The 22802-nt window shown below is 45.8% G+C and overlaps 1 protein-coding gene across 1 annotated transcript in view; it reads right to left on the bottom strand.

The window, feature by feature from the left end:
• The window catches only part of SMOC2 (SPARC related modular calcium binding 2), a 792053-nt gene that overhangs the window by 636207 nt on the left and 133044 nt on the right, over positions 1 to 22802 (bottom strand). The gene's annotated exons all lie outside the window — the stretch shown is intronic.

The following is a 22802-nucleotide window of genomic DNA, read 5'->3' as shown; positions in this document are numbered from 1 at the left end:
CGCCAAAGTGGATTTAGAAGCCCAGTGAGCCAAACTGGCTCTTAAAGGGCCAACGTGCCAAAGTGATTCTTAAAGGGCCGGCGCACCGAAATGAGTCTTAAAGGGCCGGCGTGCCAAATCGAAAGCTGAGTGACCCCAGGCTCCAAATCAGAGGCTGAGCCACTCCGGCCTCCAAATCAGAGGCTGATCGACCCTGGCCTACAAATCGGAGGCTGAGCCACCCTGGCCTCCAAATCGGACCCAGAGTGGCCCCATGTTAGGCGTCAGGTTTCAGCGTCTGCTCTGCAGGAATCTAGAGCCTCACATTCTGCGGTCTCCTGCTGTCTTTCTACTACAGAGATTACTTTGCAGCAGACCGCTCCAGAGACTAAGTCCCTCTGTGCTCCTACTGGGCATGCTCACGAGACGATCTCCCATTGGAGATCGGGAGTCATGTGCCCAGGTCCTGTTCCAGATCTCATTGGTCCATCTCGGAGATCTGGAAGGTCCCGCATGGCTATAAAAAGCGCGCATGGCCGTTCCGCCATGCGCTAGTATAGACTATACTGCTATGTGTGAATGGTGATGGATGTATGACTCTGGTAACTGACTCATTTTTGAAACCCCTTCCCTCTGATATTAAGCATGGTGATAGGGAATTAGTTTAGTAGTCAGCGCCAGTCAGTGGCAAGCCTTAAGCCACTGTGCTCACCGCACCGCTACGCTAGTGTCCGACATCGCACTTGCCTTCCAGCCTTGTCGTCGAGCGGCAGTGTCCTACGCCGCGCTGCAGTTGCAGCTCCCTTGGCGCTCGCAGTAGCGATGCCGTACACACGGAAGGTCTAGAAGGACGCAGCTCCTCTGTCTTAGGGCCTGTCCCTGTGACCAGATACCGTGTGTGCATTTTAACTGAACTCTGTGACACTAACAGGTTCAGTGCTCTTTGTGTTTTTGTGTTGCGGCATCTGTGTGTGAACAGAGCCCGCTCTGCGCACTACGGGTGAAGTTGAACCTGTGCGCATTATACCTCCATATTGCTCCTGCCATCACTCAGCAGCGGTTGTAACACCTACTGCACATTGGACCCCGAGCGGCGAACGCACTTTATTATCATCTTTATTTAGTGCGTTCCGCCATTCCTAACATTATACTAGCGCCAGGGTCTGGCTAGTGATGGCAGCTCAGCAGCAACTCCTTCAGTGCATTCGCCAGCTAGAGGGCCGCTTGGCTACTCTTTAGAGTGTCATCGCAGCGGCGAAGTCTTTGGAGGCTGCTGTACAGGTGATTGCCGGGCAGTTTCCCGTATGTCCACATCCTCCCACGCGCCAACAGTTACCCGCCTCCCGTTGCCCGATAAATTTTCTGGTGATGGCACCTCCTGTAGGGGTTTCGTCAGCCAGTGCTCTATCCAGCTGGAGTTACTGGCTGCGCGATTCTCTACGGAAGGGGCCAAGGTGGGGTTTATTGTTTCCCTTCTGTCGGGCAAGGCGTTGGAGTGGGCTACGCCACTTTGGGAGTGTGGTGACCCAGAGGTTCGGACCTCTTCTCAGTTTTTAACACCTATTAAGCAGGTCTTCTTGGGACCACGGGTCATGCATGACACCTCTCTACAGCTACTGGCTTTGACTCAGGGATCCCTCTCGGGTAGTCAGTATGCCGTTCGTTTTCAGACACTGGCTTCTGAGCTGGAGTGGTCTGACAAGGCCCTCATCCCTGTGTTTTGGAGAGGTTTAGCTGAGCATGTTAAGGATGCTCTTTCTACCAGAGAGGTTCCTACAAGTCAAGAGGAGATGATTGCCACTGCCACCCGTATTGATCTCCGTTTTTCGGAGCGCGGGCTGGAGCGTGCTCAAACCAGACAGAGGGTTACTCCGGCTCCCAACCTCTTTGAACCTCTGGAACCACCTGAGCCAGAGATTCCACTCCCAGAGCCTATGGAGGTGTCTAGCGCCGTTCTCGAGGTGCGTACGGCGCAAAACTCCATTTGCGGTTACCATTGTCAATGTACTGTTTCTGAGGACAACAGTGTCCCGCAATGGCCAAACTCTGTGCCGCTGGGCAAGACCTTTGTCCCTCCCCACCTGTCCCTCCCCACCTTCGGCCGAAGGTCCTCGCGTGGGCACACGCGTCCAGGACGGGTGGTCACTGTGGCTACATGCAGACCACAAAACTCCTGGCGTTCCGCCATGCGCTAGTATAGACTATACTGCTATGTGTGAATAGTGACGGATGTATGTCTCTGGTGACTGACTCATTTGAAACCCCTTCCCTCTGATATTACGCATGGTGATAGGGAATTAGTTTAGTAGTCAGCGCCAGTCAGTGGCAAGCTTTAAGCCACTGTGCTCACCGACCCGCTACGCTAGCGTCCGACATCGCGCTTGCCTTCCAGCCTTGTCGTCGAGCGGCAGTGTCCGAGCGGCGAACGCACTTTATTATCATTTTTATTTAGTGCGTTCCGCCGTTCCTAACACCCCGCCCACCAAATCGGACCCTGAGGGGCCCCGCCCACCAAATCGGACCCTGAGGGGCCCCGCCCACCAAATCGGACCCTGAGGGGCCCCGCCCACCAAATCGGACCCTGAGGGGCCCCGCCCACCAAATCGGACCCTGAGGGGGCCCGCCCACCAAATCGGACCCTGAGGGGCCCTGCCCTCCAAATTGGACCCTGAGGGGCCCCACCCAGAAAATTGGACCATGAGGGGCCACACCCACAAAATTGGACCCTGAGGGGCCACACCCACAAAATTGGACCCTGAGGGGCCACACCCACAAAATCGGACCCTGAGGGGCCACACCCCCAAAATCAGACCCTGAGGGATCCCGGCCACCAATTCAAGCCCTGAGAAGCCCAGGCCACCAAATCAGATCCTGAGGGGCCCCACCCACCAAATCAGACCCTGAGGCCAAAGTGGCCCCTGAGAGGCACCCACAGTTAAAATGGATCCTGAGTTGAAAGTCTTGCAGGGGCAGCAGGCAAGTCTCTTTTAAAGGGGCAGCCAGGGCACCATTTCAAAGCACTATCTGTACTTCCTTCAGGAAATATACATCTAGTTATTATTCCGTTTATTTCCGCAATTAATGCGGCCCGAACCGCTACACGCAGACTCCGTTGAGGCGTCGTTTCGAAGCCATTGTCCACGAGTGGTGTGCCAAGTATTTTTCGTGTCGATTGGATTTGTAGTTTTTGCGCAATTTGCGTTTGAAAAAAAATGTTCCCGTCATTGGAATGCATTGTTTCAATGCATTTCAATGGGAAAATTTTGCCATAGGAATACATTGGGCAGTCGTGAGGCAATTCAAATGGCAGTTAAGCTCATTGATATGCGCATGTAGACCCAGTTACTATGCCAACGCCTACAAACTTTACATGACCCCACCAGGACACAGTTTCTGCCAGATAATATCAGCTCTTAAAGCGAGACCCAAAGCACAAATGCAAAACTAGCTTCATCACATGACGCATGCCCCTAAGAGAGAATGTGCGCCAAAGTGGATTTAGAAGCCCAGTGCGCCAAACTGGCTCTTAAATGGCCGACGCGCCAAAGTGATTCTTAAAGGGCCGGCACACCAAAATGAGTCTTAAAGGGCCGGCGTGCCAAATCGAAAGCTGAGTGACCCCAGGCTCCAAATCGGAGGCTGATTGACCTCGGCCTCCAAATTGGAGGCTGAGCCACCCCGGCCTTCGAATCGAAGGCTGATTGACCCTGGCCTACAAATCGGAGGCTGAGCCACCCCGGCCTCCAAATCGGAGGCTGAGCCACCCGGGCCTCCAAATCGGAGGCTGAGCCACCCGGGCCTCCAAATTGGAGGCTGAGCCACCCGGGCCTCCAAATTGGAGGCTGAGCCACCCGGGCCTCCAAATTGGAGGCTGAGCCACCCGGGCCTCCAAATTGGAGGCTGAGCCACCCGGGCCTCCAAATCGGAGGCTGAGCCACCCGGGCCTCCAAATCGGAGGCTGAGCCACCCGGGCCTCCAAATCGGAGGCTGAGCCACCCGGGCCTCCAAATCGGAGACTGAGCCACCCCGGCCACCAAATCGGAGGCTGATCGACCCCAGCCCCCAAATTGGAGACTGATAGACCCCGCCCACCAAATTGGACTATGTGGGGCCCTGCCCACCAAATGAGACCCAGAGTGGCCCTGCCCACCAATTCGGACCGAGTGGCCCTGCCCACCAATTCGGACCGAGTGGCCCTGCCCACCAAATCGGACCGAGTGGCCCTGCCCACCAAATCGGACCCTATGGGGCCCCGTCCACCAATCGGACCCAGAGTGGCCCCGCCCATGAAATCAGACCCAGAGTGGCCCCACCCACCAAATCGGACACTATGGGGCCTTGCCCAACAAATCAGACCTAGAGTGGCCCCGCCCACCAAATTGGACACTCTGGGCCTCGCCCACCAAATCAGACCCAGAGTGGCCCAGCCCACTAAATCGGGCCCAGATTGGCCCCGCCCACCAAATTGGACCCTGAGGGATCCCGTCCACCAATTCAAGCCCTGTGGAGCCCAGGCCACAGACTCGGATCCTGAGGGGCCCACCCACCAAATCAGACCCTGAGGGGCCCCACAGGCCAAAGTGGCCCCTGAGAGGCACCCACAGTTAAAATGGATACTGAGTTGAAAGTCTTGCAGGGGCAGCAGGCAAGTCTCTCTTAAAGGGGCAGCCCAGGCACCATTTCAAAGCACTATATGTACTTCCTTCAGGAAATACACATTTAGTTATCACTATCATCCAAACTTTAAACATCATATAGCGATACCTAACTATCTCGTAACTATATGTTAATAAATGGCTGGAACAAATGCTGGAAACTCCACACAAATGTACACCCTAAAAGAGACTCAATGTCAAACAAAAATATAATAAAATACAAGTCTATTATAAGTAACAGAATAAATATTACATACAAGGTATAAGGTTTAAGGCAAAGAGGCACAAAGTGTCAAGTGACTACAAATCTATACACATAAATGTAACAGGCATAGGTATTGAAATAAATACCTAAAATCCACAGGGGTTTACAAAAACCATGTTTCCCTATGTAAGTAAAGGCAGGTAATATACTTCATTAAAAGTTATTTAAAGGGGAAACACCACAGTTGAATAACAAAAATCACTATTATTGATAATTGATCACATAGGGATTTTTGTTATTCAACTGTGGTGTTTCCCCTTTAAATAACTTTTAATGAAGTACACTGCTCAAATAAATAAAGGGAACATTAAACAACAGAATATAACTCCAAGTAATTCAAACTTCTGTGAACTCAAACTGTCTACTTAGGAAGCAACACTGATTGACAATCAATTTCACATGCTGTTGTGCAAATGGAATAGACAACATATGGAAACTATTGGCAATTATCAAGACATACACAATAGAGGAGTGGTTCTGCAGGTGGGGACCACAGACCATATTACTCAAAGTAATGCTTTCTGGCTGATGTTTTCGTCACTTTTGAATGTTGGTTGTGTGCTTTCACAATCGTGGTAGCATGAGACGGACTCTACAACCCACACAAGTGGCTCAGGTAGTGCAGCTCATCCAGGATGGCACATCAATGTGAGCTGTGGAAAGACAGTTTGCTGTCTGTCAGCATAGTGTCCAGAGGCTTGAGGCGTTACCAGGAGACAGGCCAGTACACCAGGAGATGTGAAGGGGGCCCTAGGAGGGCAACAACCCAGTAGCAGGACCGCTACCTTCGCCTTTGTGCAAGGAGGAACAAGAGGATCACTGCCAGAGCCCAGCAAAATGACCTCCAGCAGGCCACAAATGTGCATGTGTCTGCACAAATGCTTAGAAATCAACTCCATGAGGATGTCTGAGGGCTCGACATCCACAGATGGGGTTGTGCTCACAGCCCAACACCGTGCAGGACGCTTGGCATTTGCCACAGAACACCAGGATTGGCAAATTCACCACTGGCGCCCTGTGCTCTTCACAGATGAAAGAAGGTTCACACTGAGCACATATGACAGATGTGACAGAGTCTGGAGACGCCATGGAGAGTGATCTGCTGCCTGCAACATCCTTCAGCATAATCGGTTTGGCAGTGGGTCAGTAATGGTGTGGGGTGGCATTTGTTTGGAGGGCCACACAGCCCTCCATGTGCTCGCCAGAGGTGGCCTGACTGCCATTAGGTACTGAGATGAGATCCTCAGACCCCTTGTGAGACCATATGCTGGTGCGGTTGGCCCTGGGTTCCTCCTAATGCAGGACAATGCCAGACCTAATGTGGCTGATGTGTGTCCGCAATTCCTGCAAGATGAAGGCATTGTAGCTATGGACTGGCCCCCCGGTCCCCAGACCTGAATCCAATTGAGCACATCTGGGACATCATGTCTCGCTCCATCCACCAACGTCATGTTGCATCACAGACTGTCCAGGAGTTGGCGGATGCTTTAGTCCAGGTCTGGGAGGAGATCCCTCAGGAGACCATCCACCGCCTCATCAGGAGCATGCCCAGGCATTGTACAGTAGGGAGGTCATACAGGCACGTGTAGGCCACACACAATACTGAGCCTCATTTGGACTTGTTTTAAGGACATTACATTCCACTTTAATTTTGTATGTAACTCCAAATCCAGGCCTCCATTGGTCAATAAATTTGATTTCCATTGATGTGTGTGATTTTGTTGTCAGCACATTCAACTTTGTACAGAACAAAGTATTCACTGAGAATATTTCATTCATTCAGATCTAGGATGTGTTGAGTGTTCCCTTAATTTTTTTGAGCAGTGTACAGTATATTACTTGCCTTTACTTACATAGGGAAACACGATTTTTGTAAACCACTATGGATTTTAGGTATCTACAGTATTTCAATACCCATGCCTGTTACTTTTGTGTATACAGTGAGTACGGAAAGTAATCAGCCCCCTTTAAATTTTTCACTCTTTGTTTCATTGCAGCCATGTGGTAAATTCAAAAAAGTTCATTTTTTTCTCATTTAATGTACACTCTGCACCCCATCTTGGCTGAAAAAAACAGAAATGTAGAAATTTTTGAAAATTTCTTAAAGAAAAACTGAAATATCACATGGTCATAAGTATACAGACCAATTGCTCACTCATATTTAAGTCACATGCTGTCAATTTTCTTGTGATCCTTCTTCAGATGTTCTACTCCTTCATTGGAGTTCAGCTGTGTTAAATTAAACTGATAGGACTTGATTTGTAAAGGCACACACCTGTCTATATACAGTTGTGGCCAAAAGTATTGACGCCCCTGGAATTCTGTCATATAATACTCAGTTTCATCTTGAAAGTTATTGCAATCACAAATTCTTTGGTTTTATTATCTTCATTTAATTTGTCTTAAATAAAAAACACAAAAGAGAATGAAGCAAAAAGCAAAACATTGATCATTTCACACAAAACTCCAAAAATGGGCCAGACAAAAGTATTGACACCCTCAGCCTAATACTTGTTTGCACAACCTTTAGCCAAAATAACTGCGACCAACCGCTTCCGGTAACCATCAATGAGTTTCTTACAATGCTCTGCTGGAATTTTAGACCATTCTTCTTTGGCAAACCGCTCCAGGTCCCTGATATTAGAAGGGTGCCTTCTCCAAACTGTCATTTTTAGATCTCTCCACAGGTGTTCTATTGGATTCAGGTCTGGACTCATTGCTGGCCACCTTAGAAGTCTCCAGTGCTTTCTCTCAAACCATTTTCTAGTGTTTTTGAAGTGTGTTTTGGGTCATTGTCCTGCTGGAAGACCCATGACCTCTGAGAGAGACCCAGCTTTCTCACACTCGGCCCTACATTATGCTGCAAAATTTGTTGGTAGTCTTCAGACTTCATAATGCCATGCACACGGTCAAGCAGTCCAGTGCCAGAGGCAGCAAAGCAGCCCCAAAACATCAGGGAACCTCCGCCATGTTTGACTGTAGCGAACGTGTTTTTTTCTTTGAATGCCTCTTTTTTCTCCTGTAAACTCTATGTTGATGCCTTTGCCCAAAAAGCTCTACTTTTGTCTCATCTGACCAGAGAACATTCTTCCAAAACGTTTTAGGCTTTTTCAGGTAAGTTTTGGCAAACTCCAGTCTGGCTTTTTAATGTCTCGGGGTAAGAAGTGGGGTCTTCCTGGGTCTCCTACCATACAGTCCCTTTTTAATTCAGACGCCGACGGATAGTACGGGTTGACACTGTTGTACCCTTGGACTGCAGGGCAGCTTGAACTTGTTTGGATGTTAGTCGAGGTTCTTTATCCAACATCCGCACAATCTTGCGTTGAAATCTCTTGTCAATTTTTCTTTTCCGTCCACATCTAGGGAGGTTAGCCACAGTGTCATGGGCTTTAAACTTCTTGATGACTGCGCACGGTAGACACAGGAACATTCAGGTCTTTGGAGATGGACTTGTAGCCTTGAGATTGCTCATGCTTCCTCACAATTTGGTTTCTCAAGTCCTCAGACAGTTCTTTGGTCTTCTTTCTTTTCTCCATGCACAATGTGGTACACACAAGGACACAGGACAGAGGTTGAGTCAACTTTAATCCATGTCAGCTGGCTGCAAGTGTGATTTACTTATTGCCAACACCTGTTAGGTGCCACAGGTAAGTTATAGGTGCTGTTAATTACACAAATTAGAGCAGCATCACATGATTTTTCGAACAGTGACAATACTTTTGTCCACCCTCTTTTTTATGTTTGGTGTGGAATTATATCCAATTTGGCTTTAGGACAATTTTTTTTGTGTTTTTTCTTTTAAGACAAATTAAATGAAGATAATAATAAAGAATTTGTGTTTGCAATCATTTTCAGGAAGAAACTAAGTATTATCTGACAAAATTGCAGGGGTGTCAATACTTTTGGCCACAACTGTAAGACCTCACAGCTCACAGTGCATGTCAAACTAAATGAGAATCATGAGGTCAAAGAAACTGTCCAGAGTCAGAATTGTGGCAAGGCACACATCTGGCCAAGGTTACAAAAGAATTTCTGCAGTACTCGAGGTTCCTAAGAGCACAGTGGCCTCCATAATCCTTAAATGGAAGAAGTTTGGGATCACCAGAAATCTTCCTAGACCTGGCCATCCAGCCAAACTGAGCAATCATGGGCGAAGAGCTTTGGTGAGAGAGGTTAAGAAGAACCCCAAGATCACTGTTGCTGAGCTCCACAGATGCAGTAGGGAGATGGGAGAAAGTTCCACAAAGTCAACTATCACTCCAGCCCTCCACCAGTTGGGCCTTTATGGCAGAGTGGCCCGACGGAAGCCTCTCCTCAGTACCAGATATATGAAAGCCCGCATAGAGTTTGCCAAAAAACACATGAAGGACTCCCAGACTATAAGAAATAAGATTCTCTATTCTGATGAGATGAAGATAGAGCTTTTTGGTGATAATTCTAAGCAGTATGTGTGGAGAAAACCAGGCACTGCTTATCACCTGCCCAATACAATCCCAACAGTGAAACATGGTGGTGGCAGCATCATGCTATGGGGGTGTTTTTAAGATGCAGGGACAGGATGACTGGTTGGAAATGAAGGAATCATGAATGCGGCCAAGTACAGAGATATCCTGCATGAAAACCTCTTCCAAAGTGCTCTGGACCTCAGACTTGGCCAAAGGTTCACCTTCCAACAAGACAATGACCATAAGCACACAGCTAAAATAACAAAGAAGTGGTTTCAGAACAACTCTGTGACCATTCTTGAATGGCCCAGCCAGAGCCCTGACCTTAACCAATTGAGCATCTTTGGAGAGACCTGAAAATGGCTATCCACCAATGTTCACCATCCAACCTGACGGAACTGGAGAGGATCTGCAAGAAAGAATGGCAGAGGATCCCCAAATCCAGGTGTGAAAAGCTTGTTCCATCATTCCCAAGAAGACTCATGGTCGTGCTAGCTCAAAAGAGTGCTTCTACTCAATACTGAGCAAAGGGTCTGAATACTTCTGTGATATTTCAGTTTTTCTTTTTTAATAAATTTGTAAAAATTTCTACATTTTTGGTTTTTTTCAGTCAAGATGGGGAGCAGAGTGTACATTAATGAGAAAAAAATGAACTTTTTTGAATTTACCAAATGGCTGCAATGAAACAGAGAATGAAAAATTTAAAGGGGTCTGAATACTTTCCGTACCCACTGTAGATGTGTAGTCCCTTGACACCATGTGCCTCTTTGCCTTAAACCTTATACCTTGTATGTAATATTTATTCTGTTACTTATAATAAACTTTTTTATTTTATTATATTTTGGTTTGACACTCAGTCTCTTTTAGGGTATACATGCGTCTAATATTTGACTAAATGGAGGAATGAAGAGGGCTTAAAATTTTAAAAATTGTTTCAAGCAATGAACACACTTTAGTAGGTAAACACTTGTATTTAAGTTTCAGGAACATCTAGTTTTCTATTACAAAAAAAGGCCATGTGCCTTTTCAAAATGGGATTGTACCAGAGAGCCTACATAGAATCATGTCCCAATAGCAAGCAGGTGCAACTGTCCGCTGTATTCATGTGATGTGTGCATGTCATGTCTAATATAAGATGATTGGCTCAATGATGCAGACTCAAAAATTAATGTGAACTGCCCAATCTTTGGTAGGTAAACACTTTTGTTTAAGTTTCAGAATTACATTTTTTTTCTAAACACATGGCTCATTTCTAAATATATTATCACACTTTCATTCACAAGCAGAAATGAGCCTTTAATTCAGAATTTTGATTTAACTGCAAAATCTGCATTGGTGGTTTAATACTAGGGTTGCTTATTGGAAATAAAGAAGCTGTTAAAGAGCCACTGATGAGACTGCTACAAAAGTTCACTGGATATCACTTAAATGTTGGATTTCGATTCACAGACTAAGACTATCAGTCCTATGTTCAATCTGGTACATTAGCTGCGAAGTTGTCCACTACAACTGCATTAAGCTTAGTTTTGTAACTATGCTGTGCTCTGCTCTGAGTGCTCCTATCCCTACACACAACAGGCAAAAAATAGTGTTTATTGGCCAGCCCATATGTTTTCTATTGCTTTTGATTACCCCGATTGGTTGAGCTACACCATGTGATTGGATTGCTGCAGGGCATTATGGGAAAGCTCACACTGCTGCACCTGACACCAATACTCTGTTTTTTACCTTTCCTAGTGAACTAAATCAGATTGTTTAATTTTGCATAGAACCATGAATTTTAGTAAATTTAACTCTATTTCAATCCTCCATGGATCGATCTGCATATCTCTAATGGTAACCAAATCATGGCCAACATAGAATCAAGGTTTAAATTCTGGTTCAATTATCCACTCATACCCAAACAAGTGGTGACAAAGCATAACACTACCCAATACTGCACAGGGGACTAATCTTGTGCAGGGGCCTACCTAAAAATTCATATGTCAATGCTGAAAAAATTGAAATAAAAAAGCAAAAATGTTGAATAAAATTGTAATTATGGAAGCCAAGAAAATTTAAAAAGAACCTGACAGCTGATGCATGTTCCTGGGGATTTCTGCACGATCTCAGCTAGACATATTTGACTCTGAAACCTTGCAGAGTTTTAGAGAAAAACATGCATTAAAAGCCGCAAGGGATTGAGCTGCACTGATGAATAGTTGGACAGACATGTCCCCGGCGAATTCTTCCTGCCTCCGAATGACATGATTCAGATGAAACGTCCGAGGGATCCATTCACTATAATGAGGCAGCAGATTTACTCTGTACTCCGTCTGGCCTCTGTTCATCGGTGTCCTTTTTTTCAGAAGTGCACAAAATTGTGGCCAACAGCACTTTTATGCATGCATGAAAAGACGAACATCGCTGTATCACAGATCAGACAGCATCCACAGTGCCTTCATCAGCCTCATTATAGGGAATCTTCCTCCGGGGGTTCCGTCACATTTTCGAGCGCAGGATAAATATGCGCCGATCCTTACTGCAATATTCATAAGACAAAATGAACAAATCAAAGCAAGTCAAGAAATAGTATTATTTATTTTCTATGCCATTCCTCGTGCAGTATAAGTGATTAGGTGACTTTATTCTTCGAGACGGTGCAATTACTAAGATATCAGATTTATATTGTTTTTTGGCTGCCGTCACACAATAAAATGCTTTTTTTGCAGAACAAAAGTTTTTGCATTGTCATATTTTAATAGAAATAATTTTTCAAGATTTCTGCTGACAGAGTAATGTGATAGTTTGCTTTTTGTAGGAATAGTTGACATGTTTACTGGTACCATTATCAGCCACATAACATTTTTATATCACTTTCTATTTCAATTTTTTGGGAGGCAAAATGTACAAAATCTAGCAATTCAGGAATTTTTACGGGGGGTGTTTATGCTGTTCATGGTGTTTTAAAAATGATAAGACAGCTTTAGTCTTTGTGCAAGGCCGGGGTAACACTTGCGAGAAACTCGCATGAGTCTCGTGTCTCAATACTCGGCACTACTGCCAGCACTCGGGACCAGAGTGTGCAGCTGCATGTATTTCTATGCAGCTGAGTGCTCTGTTCCCAAGTGCCAGCGGCATTGCCGGGTATTGAGATGCAAGACTATTGCGAGCTTCTCGCAAATGTGATCCTGGCCTAAGTACGATAACAGCAATACCACATTTGTGTGACAGCTGACAACCGTCACTCAGTGCCAGGGACAGTAGGCAGAGGGAGGGACCTGATCGTTGCCATGGTGACTCAATGTCATCATGACAAGATAGTTAGATTTCTGACTACAGGGCTGACAGGTTATAAACCATTGCAATGCTCCTGCATTGTAATGATTTATAGCAGCGATCACACTGCAAAATGTGAACGTCCTGAACTGTGACAAAGTAAAAAAGTTTAAAAAATTTGTAGTTTTTTTTAAAAAAATTACGAAATAATTTAAAAAATAAAAATAGATTGTACCCATAAATATTAAAAAAAAAAAAAAAACACGTTTGGTATCGCCGCGTCCAGAACGACCTAACCTCTAAAACTGCCTAACTAGTTAAACCCTACAGTGAACACTGTTAAAAAAATAAAGTAAAAAAGGAGGCAAAACACAACGCTGCTCAGCAAAAAGTGGAATAAAACATGGTCAAAATGATGAATGCAAACAAAAATGGTACTGCTGAAAACGACTTCTTGTCCAGCAAAAGACAAGCCACCATACAGCTCAATCAGCGGAGAAATAAAAAAGTTATAGCTCTTAGAATAAAGCAATGTAAAAATATATATCTTTTCTATAAAATAGTTGTGTGTAAAAGCGCCGAAACACACAAAAAAAATATAACTGTGGTTTCGCTGTAATCAAACTGAACCAAAGAATAAAGCTGTCTTATCAATTTTGCCACGTGGAACAGTATGAAAAAAAACAAACCAATTCCTGAATTGCTGGTTTTTGTTCATTATGCCTCCCAAATCAGAAAAGAAAACGGTCATAAAATGTCATGTGCCCGAAAATGGTACTGATAAAATTGTCAACTTATCCTGCAAAAAAACAAGTCCTCACAAGACTCTGTCAGCAAAAATATAGAAAAATTATAGCTCTGAAAATATGGCAAATGGCAGTGCAAAAACTTGCTTTGCAATAAAAAGCATTTTTTAGTGTGTGATAGCAGCCAAACATAAAAAATATAAGTATGGTACCACTGTAATCGCACCGACCTGAAGAATAAAGTCGTCTAATCACATAGGCCGGGTTCACACTTGCGTTTAGGTGCTCTGCGTAGGGCTGCGTACTTCTTCCCTTCAGATCTGCATAGATGCGCAAGCGTCCTGCGTACCTATCTTTAACATTGGGTACGCACGGACATGCGTTGTATGCGGATATGTGGCGCCACAGAGGTACTGCACCTTCTCCTAAGGTGTGGTGCCCCGCCATCCAGGTAAGTTGGGGGCTCCTGACCACGCTCCAACACTCGCACCCCACACAATAGAGTAGTTCAGCAAAACCACATTGCGGCTCCTTGCTTAGAGAGAAGCAGAGCACCTTTGGTGGTTCCCTGCTTGGAACACTAGACGTGCTGGGAGGTGGGTGGAGTTGAGAATACATAAAAGGGTGGGATGGTTTAGGATTACAGGTCGATCAGTCAGTCAGAAGGAGAGTAGGAGAGAGGAAGCCACTCGGAGAGGAGTGGGGATCCCTGGAAGAGGGATGGAGGAAGGAGTGCTGCAGCTACCTCAGTGACCTAAGCCAGCTGGCACAGGAAAGTAAAGAAGGAGAAAGACATTGAACTGAAGCCTGAGCTTCCATAGGAGAGAAAGACAAATACGGAACGTAGGAGTAAAAGGGAACACAGAGGACGTGGGTTAGAGGAAGAACCCTGCCTGGAAGTTCTAAGCTCAAGGCTGGGGCCCGGTCCCCGAGGTTGCATGCAGCAGACACCGGTGGAGTAGTGGGCTGTAAATGCACTACTCCCATCTAAGACTTGAGGGCACAACAGCAACATGGATAGAGAGCCGGAACTTAGGAGTAGAGAGTCCCCGAAGCAGGCTACAGCTGTCTGCCGTACAAGTAGAGTTCTTGGGAACATCTGTCAGGAGGAACTCCAGTATAACTCAGTACTAGGAGATCTTCACACTTAAAGGCGCTATAGAGGAGACGTTCAGAAAAGGCACATAAGTTGGCGGAGCGTGGAAGGGAGCCTTCCATCTTGCCTGGGGGGTTAACTGAGTCCCTGACCTGGAGGACACGGCACAGAAGCGGGCACTACAGACTGTGAGTAAAGCTTTGGAACTACATGCCCTGGTGTCCTCCATTTCTTCCTGTGTCCGTCCTCCTGGCACTGCTACATCCCCTGCACCAAACACTACACCATCTAAGTGTCTCCACATCTACACTGCCCTTGGACAACAGCCCTGCCTGTGGAGGGCTATAACATCATTGCTGCACCACACCATCTGTCCCAGAGGATCTGTCTGCAGCGTCGGCTTAACACCTCCCTTGCCGAACACCACAGGTGGCGTCACAAACTATTCATCTAACTACATTCTACCATTCACAACTTCCCCTATTATTTGGGCACCCAGGGCCACGGTCCGGGTCACCACTGCTGTGACACATCCCACTGATACCGGCCCGGTACCGAGTACCCCTCAGCCCTGGGAGGGCGACCCAGATACGTCCACATACAAGGCATGTCCCTGCGTACCCAATGTTAAAAATAGGTACACAGGATGCTTGCGGAAGTAGGCGGAGCTTATGTGAAGCTTAAGGGAAGAAGTATGTGGAGCGCCCCGAGGGGCCTGGGGGTACTCGGTACCAGGCCCGTCGACTTCCATGGGGGACGGTGTCACGGCGGCGTCGACCCGGTCCGTGACCCAGAGGCATCCAGTAATAAAATAGGGGAAAGTTGTGTGGTATTTATGTGGTAAAAATGAAGATAATGTTTATAGATGGTGAAATACATGATGCCACCTGTGGTATTCTAGTCAGAGATGACCAGCGCTGCGGTGTTGCTTCTCTGGGATGGATGTTGGGCGCAGCTATGATGTTGTAGTCCTCCGCAGGTAGAGCTGTAGTCCCAGGGCAAAGATGCTAAATAAATAGTAAAAATGGCTGTGAACGTTGGGGTGAAATGAGAGAAAGACACAGAGAGGTCCAGTTTCTTTACCTTTTACTGGTAATTGGTTGTAGTCCGGAGTACAACATACAGGTGATGGAATGAGTCCGGCTAGCCTAAAACATTTTGGAAGAATGTTCTCTGGTCAGATGAGACAAAAGTAGAGCTTTTTGGGCAAAGGCATCAGCATAGCGTTTACAGGAGAAAAAAAAGGCATTCAAAGAAAAGAACACGGTCCCTACAGTCAAACATGGCGGAGGTTCCCTGATGTTTTGGGGTTGCTTTGCTGCCTCTGGCACTGGACTGCGTGACCGTGTGCATGGCATTATGAAGTCTGAAGACTACCAACAAATTTTGCAGCATAATGTAGGGCCCAGTGTGAGAAAGCTGGGTCTCCCTCAGAGGTCATGGGTCTTCCAGCTGGACAATGACCCAAAACATACTTCAAAAAGCACTAGAAAATGGTTTGAGAGAAAGCACTGGAGACTTCTAAGGTGGCCAGCAATGAGTCCAGACCTGAATCCCATAGAACACCTGTGGAGAGATCTAAAAATGGCAGTTTGGAGAAGGCACCCTTCAAATATCAGGGACCTGGAGCAGTTTGCCAAAGAAGAATGGTCTAAAATTCCAGCAGAGCATTGTAAGAAACTCATTGATGGTTACCGGAAGCGGTTGGTTGCAGTTATTTTGGCTAAAGGTTGTGCAGCTAAGTATTAGGCTGAGGGAGCCAATACTTTTGTCTGGCCCATTTTTGGAGTTTTGTGTGAAATGATCAATGTTTTGCTTTTTGCTCATTCTCTTTTGTGTTTTTTCGTTTAAGACAAATTAAATGAAGATAATAATACCAAAGAATTTGTGTTTGCAATCATTTTCAGGAAGAAACTGAGTATTATCTGACAGAATTGCAGGGGTGTCAATACTTTTGGCCACAACTGTATAATTATATAGATCTATCAGATCTGGCAACTTCTCTGGCCACTGGGTTCGTTCTTCCAGAGGTAAGATCTTCAATAAGTCAATTACCACCTGGTTCATCTTCTCATGCATGCCATTTGTCGGTGGATGGTACGGCATCGTTCTGATTTTCTTGCAACTGTACATGTTACAGAACCCCTGGAACACTTCTGCCTCAAAGGCTGGACCTTGGTCGGTGAGCACTTGTTTAGGGTATCCGTGCGGTCGACAAAAGTGCTGCTGAAATGCCTTGGCTGCTGTCTTCGCTGTTTGGTCTTTAACAGGTACGACTACCAAGAACCTTGAGTAATGGTCCACGATGGTCAAAGCATAGGTGTAGCCATTCCTACGTGGAGTTAACTTCACGTAATCCAAGGCTACCAGTTCAAGCGGCTGTTTTGTGATGATCGGCTGTAATGGGGCTCGCTGTCTGTTTCGGTCTTTCCTGCGCAGGTTGCATGGGCCACATTCTCGGCAGAAACTTCTAAATGGAACTCCTCATGCCAATCCAGTAGAATCTTTCACGAAGTAGAATTTTCAACATCTTCCAACCGAAGTGTCCTGCTCCATTGTGGTATGCCTCTAAGACCATTGGCGCATTCCTCTTCGGGACTACCACCTACCAGACCAGTTCATGTGTGCGCGAGTTGATGTTCCTCCGACACAGTTTACCCTCGTAGATAAACAGCTTGCCTCTCTCCTTCCATAGCTGTTGTGCTTCTTGTGGACCAGGGTGTGCATCAGCTGGTGCCAGCCACTCCTTTACTAGGCGAACAGCTGGATGACTATCTTGTGTCTCTGTCCACTTATGATGGGGTAATGGGTTCAACATTACCTCTCGTACGACAAAGCACTTATTCCTCACTCCTTGAGAACGCTGGGCTTCAATTGGATGGTGGAAGGCTGGTAACTCGATTTCTTCAAGTTCTTTTGGATCTTCTCTCCCGTCTGTTGAATTGGGCATCCTGGACAATGCATCCGCATTAGCGTTCTTATGTCCTGCTCGGTACTTGATGGTGAACTCGTAGTTGAACAGCTGGGTCATCCATCGCTGCTCAAGTGCCCCGAGCTTTGCTGTTTCAAGATGGGTGAGCGGATTATTGTCCGTGTAGATGGTGAACTTTGCAGAAGCCAAGTAGTGCTTGAAGCGCTCTGTTACCGCCCAGACTATGGTGAGGAACTCCAGCTTAAAGGAACTGTAGTTGTCAGGGTTCTTCTCAGTGGTGCAAAGCTTCCTGCTGGCGTAGGCAATCACTCTCTCTCTGCCTTTCTGCACTTGTGACAGCACTGCTCCCAATCCCACGTTGCTGGCGTCAGTGTAAAGTACAAATGGTTGGTCATAGTCAGGGTAGGCCAGGACCTCATCTCCCGTGAGGGCCAATTTCAACTTGGTGAAGGACTCTTCTATCCTTTTGTTCCACTCGAATGGAAGATTCTTGTTCTTGGCCTTCTTAGATTGGCCCACTAGAAGATCTTGCAGCAGTGCCGCTATCTTGGTGAAGTTCTTGATAAATCTTCGGTAGTAGCCTACTAACCCAAGATATTGCCTCACTTCATGGATAGTGCTGGGTCTTTTCCAGTCCCGGATAACGGTGACTTTGTCAGGATCGGGTGCCACACCTTCCGCACTCATCACATGGCCTAGGTACTGCACCTTGGGTTTCAAAAGGTGGCATTTGGACGGTTTTATTTTCAGGCCAAAGTTTGACAGGGCTTCAAATACCTCGGCTAGGTGCTTCAAATGGTCTTCGTAGGTTTTGGAGAAGACGATGATGTCATCCAGGTACAGCAGAACGGATTCAAAGTTTTTATGTCCAAGGCAGCATTCCATTAACCACTGAAATGTTCCTGGTGCATTGCTGAGCCCGAATGGCATGTAGTTAAACTCGCAGAGGCCCATTGATGTTGTAACCGCTGTCTTCTCTTTGTCTGCCTCTGCCACCGGAACCTGCCAATACCCACTGGGGAGATCTAAGGTAGAGAAATAATTAGCAGTTCTCAGTGCAGCTAGTGATTCCTCAATTCTAGGCAATGGGTACACGTCTTTATGTGTAATGCTGTTAATCCACCTGTAGTCTACACACATCCTCATAGTACCATCTTTCTTCTTAACGAGGACTAATGGAGCTGCCCAGGGGCTACAAATATCTCTGATTACCCCAACCTCCTTCATCTCTCATAACATACTCTTGACACATTGATAGTGTGCTTGGGGTACAGGCCGGTGTCTCTCTTTAATGGGTGGATGATCTCCGGTGGGGATATGATGTTAAACCCCTTTTGCCTTCCCAAAATCTAGAGGATGCTTGCTGATGACCCATTCAAATTCTCGAGCCACCCGGTAAGCCCCATGCTTTTGGTGTGAAGGGGTGGAGTCAGTGCCTACGTGTAGCTGCTGACACCAATCCTCCTGTTGCCCTTCAGAGCCATTCTCTTCCACCTTGTCAGACGGAAGCAAGGGTTCTAGTGCTTCTATTGCATTGTTACTGACGGTGAACAATTTATCAAGGGTGGCATACCGGGGTAACTGGACCTCTCTCTCCCCACAATTTAAGATTCGTATTGGTACTCTCCCCTTGTGGACATCAACTACCCCTCTGGCTGTCAGGATAGTGGGCCTACTATCAGAGTACATGGGTTCTACCAGGGCTTGGTAATCTTGACCCCTTAGGCCTATTCCTGCCCGACACCAAATTAACATTTCACTTCTGGGAGGTACTGCAATGGGGAAAGGATCACTGGATCAGTTGGAGCGCCCTGTGGAGCCTGGGGGTACTCGGTACCGGGCCCGTCGACTTCCATGAGGGACGGTGTCACGGCGGCGGCGACCCGGTCCATGGCCCAGAGGCGTCCAGTAATAAAATAGGGGAAAAGTTGTGTGGTATTTATGTGGTAAAAATGAAAATAATATTTATAGATGGTGAAATACGTGACGCCACCTGTGGTATTCTAGTCAGAGATGACCAGCGCTGTTGTGTTGCTTCTATGGGAAGTATGTTGGGCGCAGCTATGATGTTGTAGCCCTCCACAGGTAGGGCTGTAGTCCCAGGGCAAAGATGTTAAATAAATAGTAAAAATGGCTGTAAACGTTGGGGTGCAGAGAAAAGAGAGAAAAACACAGAGAGGTGCAGTTTCTTTACCTTTTACTGGTAATTGGTTGTAGTCCGGAGTACCACATACAGGTGATGGAATGAGTCCGGCTCGCCTGGAGGCATTCTGGGGATCCACTTTGCCAGGTGGGGATTTAGGACCTTTCTTTCTGCACTTTGTGTGTGGGTCTCCGCTGTATATAACTATGCTGCCACCCTCTATTCGTGATGGTTTCACTAACCTGTACGGCTGTCAGCGTGAGACTTTTCCACGGGTACCGTCCTTTTCACCATCAGCCTCGGGCTCCTTATCCACCTACGTGCCCTCAGGTGTTCAATGTGCACAGGAATTTTCAATCCCCTGTACTTTCAGATTCGGCTATCAGGGCGTACAGTTTCTGTCAGCCTAGGACTCTGATGTCCCTTTTCTCTTTATTAGCGCTTTACTCAGGGGTCTGCTATATGCAGTATTTTAGCTTCCCTAGAGTCTCTTAGTCTCTGCTCTTGTCCTTCCCCTCTTCACAGATCAGCTCCCTCCTGAACTGACGGGATCTTCCAGAAAGATCCTTTTACCTCACGTCCTCAAGTTTAAACTGTCATTTCTCACAGCTGCTTCGTTCCATGACAACCCCCTCAGCTGATTTCTAGCTGACTCACCAAGCCCCTCTGCTGGCCAGAATTTATAAGGCATCTCCCTTTTCTGACCTGCAGCAGGAAATTGTGATTAAATCTATGATGCCTGGCATGGGGGTCCTTTTTTTGCCTCCAAGCATGACTTTACCCATTAGAGGGAGGTAATGTCACCTTGACAACCGGACTCTGGGGTGTTACATATGCAGCCCTACGCAGACCAGCCAAACGCTAATGTGAACCGGGCCTTATACCTCACAAGGGCATAAAAAATAAATAAAACTAATTCTTCACCTGCTGTTGATTTGTTCATTCTACCTCACTAAGATCGCAATTAGGCTCGTCTCTCATTTATCCCTCAGGCTATGCTGAGCTTTTACACCAGGGTTTTCACATAAATCTCTGGAATATATAATATAGACGGAAACTCCGACAGAATATTTCCTATAGTGAAGCAGATGGAGGCAATGTGGGTGCTGTCTGGCCGCCTATGATCTGGCACTGTCCATATTTTAGGCGTGCATAAAAGCACAGTCCACCACAGTTTTGTGCACTTCTGAAAAGAAGGAAAATGCTAAACAAAGGACGGATGGAGTCCAGAGTACCTCCGCTGCCTCATTATAGTAAATAGATCTCTCAGAGTTTCATCTGAATCATGTCACTCAGAGATTTAGATGGAAATCCCAAAGTAAGTGCTCAGCGTAGAGCGCCAGATAAATGTGATCCAAATGTTATGTAAAATGTTCCCAAAAAAAGCTTCAAATCAGTCCACAAAAAAGGAAGTCCCCACTCAGATCTGTCATCTGTTATTGAAATATAGAGGCTTCCATGTTACTGGTAGCAAAAAGGCTCTGGAAAGCGAAATGGCTCCTCACCCCCAAAAGAAATTAATCAAATTCTGCACTCCTAATTCCAACTACCCTCTTCCCTTCTGTGCTCCCATGTGACTAAACCACATTTAGTGTCCACATGTTTGGCATTTCTGTAGTGATGCTAGCCACCTAATTTCCGGGTGCGTGTCTCCAGAAGCATGAGTTGGTCACTACAATATACTGGTCACTACATTGTACTGGGCTCTAAAACATACTGGGCACTACAATGGCAGTTTTCAATTTTCACTTCACAATATCCACTGCTTCTTGTTTCTGGAAAACATCCATGAAGTCTAAATTATCTCACCTGTAGATAAATTCCCAAAGGGATAACATTTCTAAACTGGGTTCTCTTGAGGGGGATTATGCTTTTCTAGCACTTAGGGGCTCTGTATATGGAGTCGACAAACCATTTTAGGAAAATCTGCGCTCCCGTAGGCAAATAGCGCTCTGTTCCTCCCGAGTCTTGCCATATGGCTAGGCAGTAATGTACAGCCACATATGGAGTATGTCTACAATCAGCAGAAATTGTAGGACAAATTTTGATTTCATTTTTGACCATTTCCCCTTATGTAAATGTAAAATCAGGGGCTAAAACTAAATTTTGGTGGTAAAATGTAATTAGTTTTTCTTCATTACCCAATGGTATAAAATCTGGTAACATAGGTATGTTAATTGGTGTAATTATGATCACTGCACCCCTAGATGAATTTATTGAGAAGTGTAGTTGTGCTGTTATAGCACCTCAGGGGCTCTGCCAATGTAACATGGTACCCTCATGGTGTCCTGTTACCTTCTTGAAAATAAAAAAATTGGGGCTAAAACAACATTTTTGTTGGAAAAATGTGTTTTTTTCTTTTCACTACTCTACATTATAAGCACCTGGGAGTTTAATGTGCTCACCACACATCTAAATGCATTCCTTGAGGGGTCTAGTTTCCAAAATGAGGTCACTTGTGGGGGGTGTTTCAATTGTTTAGACACATCAGGAGTTCTCCTAAAGCAATATGACACCCGCTAATCTACAGTTAAAAAAACATTCATACAATCACAGAATCAAATCAGAAGTCAAAGTGCTCCCCATCGTTTTGTTTGCTACTTCATCAGGAAAAACGAAATGTGCGTTGGGGTGACAGGGAGCACTTTGACTGACTACTCATTTTGTAAGTATTGTACTTTATACTTCTGATTTGATTCTGTGATTGTATGAATGTTTTTTGAACCATAGATTAGTTAGTGCCATCCTGGCTACTGCATAGCTAGCCACTGTTTACATTGATTTTTCAGTTTTTACTTGCTAGGCTTTAAAGCCTAAAGTAATCCGGCCTTTAATGATTTGGCATTTCATTGGGTCTTTGTATTATTTTGATCATGTACATGTCAGTCGTCTTGCTCCTCTTGGTGAGCTTAGTGGTCTCTGTTTTTGGATTTTTGAAAGAAAAATTTTTTTAAAATAAAATATTGATTTTATTTGGAAATATACTCTCTGTTTGGTTTTCTGGTGTTTATATGTAATGGTATGAGTTTTTCCTGATTTGTTTATATTTGGGCATTTGTGTAACAAACATTTATTTAAGCATATAGAACAGTAGCGGTGCTTCGGAAAGTGCTGAAACCAGTGCATTTCAACTAGATCGCCTTACTCATGGTTATGGTTTCCAAAATATGTTCTCTTTTGGGGGGTTTCCACTGTTAAGGCACATCAGGGGCTCTCTATATGTGACATGGCATCTGCTAATTCAGCAAAATTTGCATTCAAAAAGTTAAATGGTGCTCCTTCT

Source organism: Dendrobates tinctorius, unplaced genomic scaffold (genome assembly GCF_039654945.1).
Source record: "Dendrobates tinctorius isolate UK_male_01 unplaced genomic scaffold, ASM3965494v1 ptg000140l, whole genome shotgun sequence".
NCBI lineage: Eukaryota > Metazoa > Chordata > Amphibia > Anura > Dendrobatidae > Dendrobates > Dendrobates tinctorius.
The sequence above is the reverse complement of the archived record's forward strand: the minus strand, read 5'-3'. Positions and strand labels throughout refer to the sequence as shown.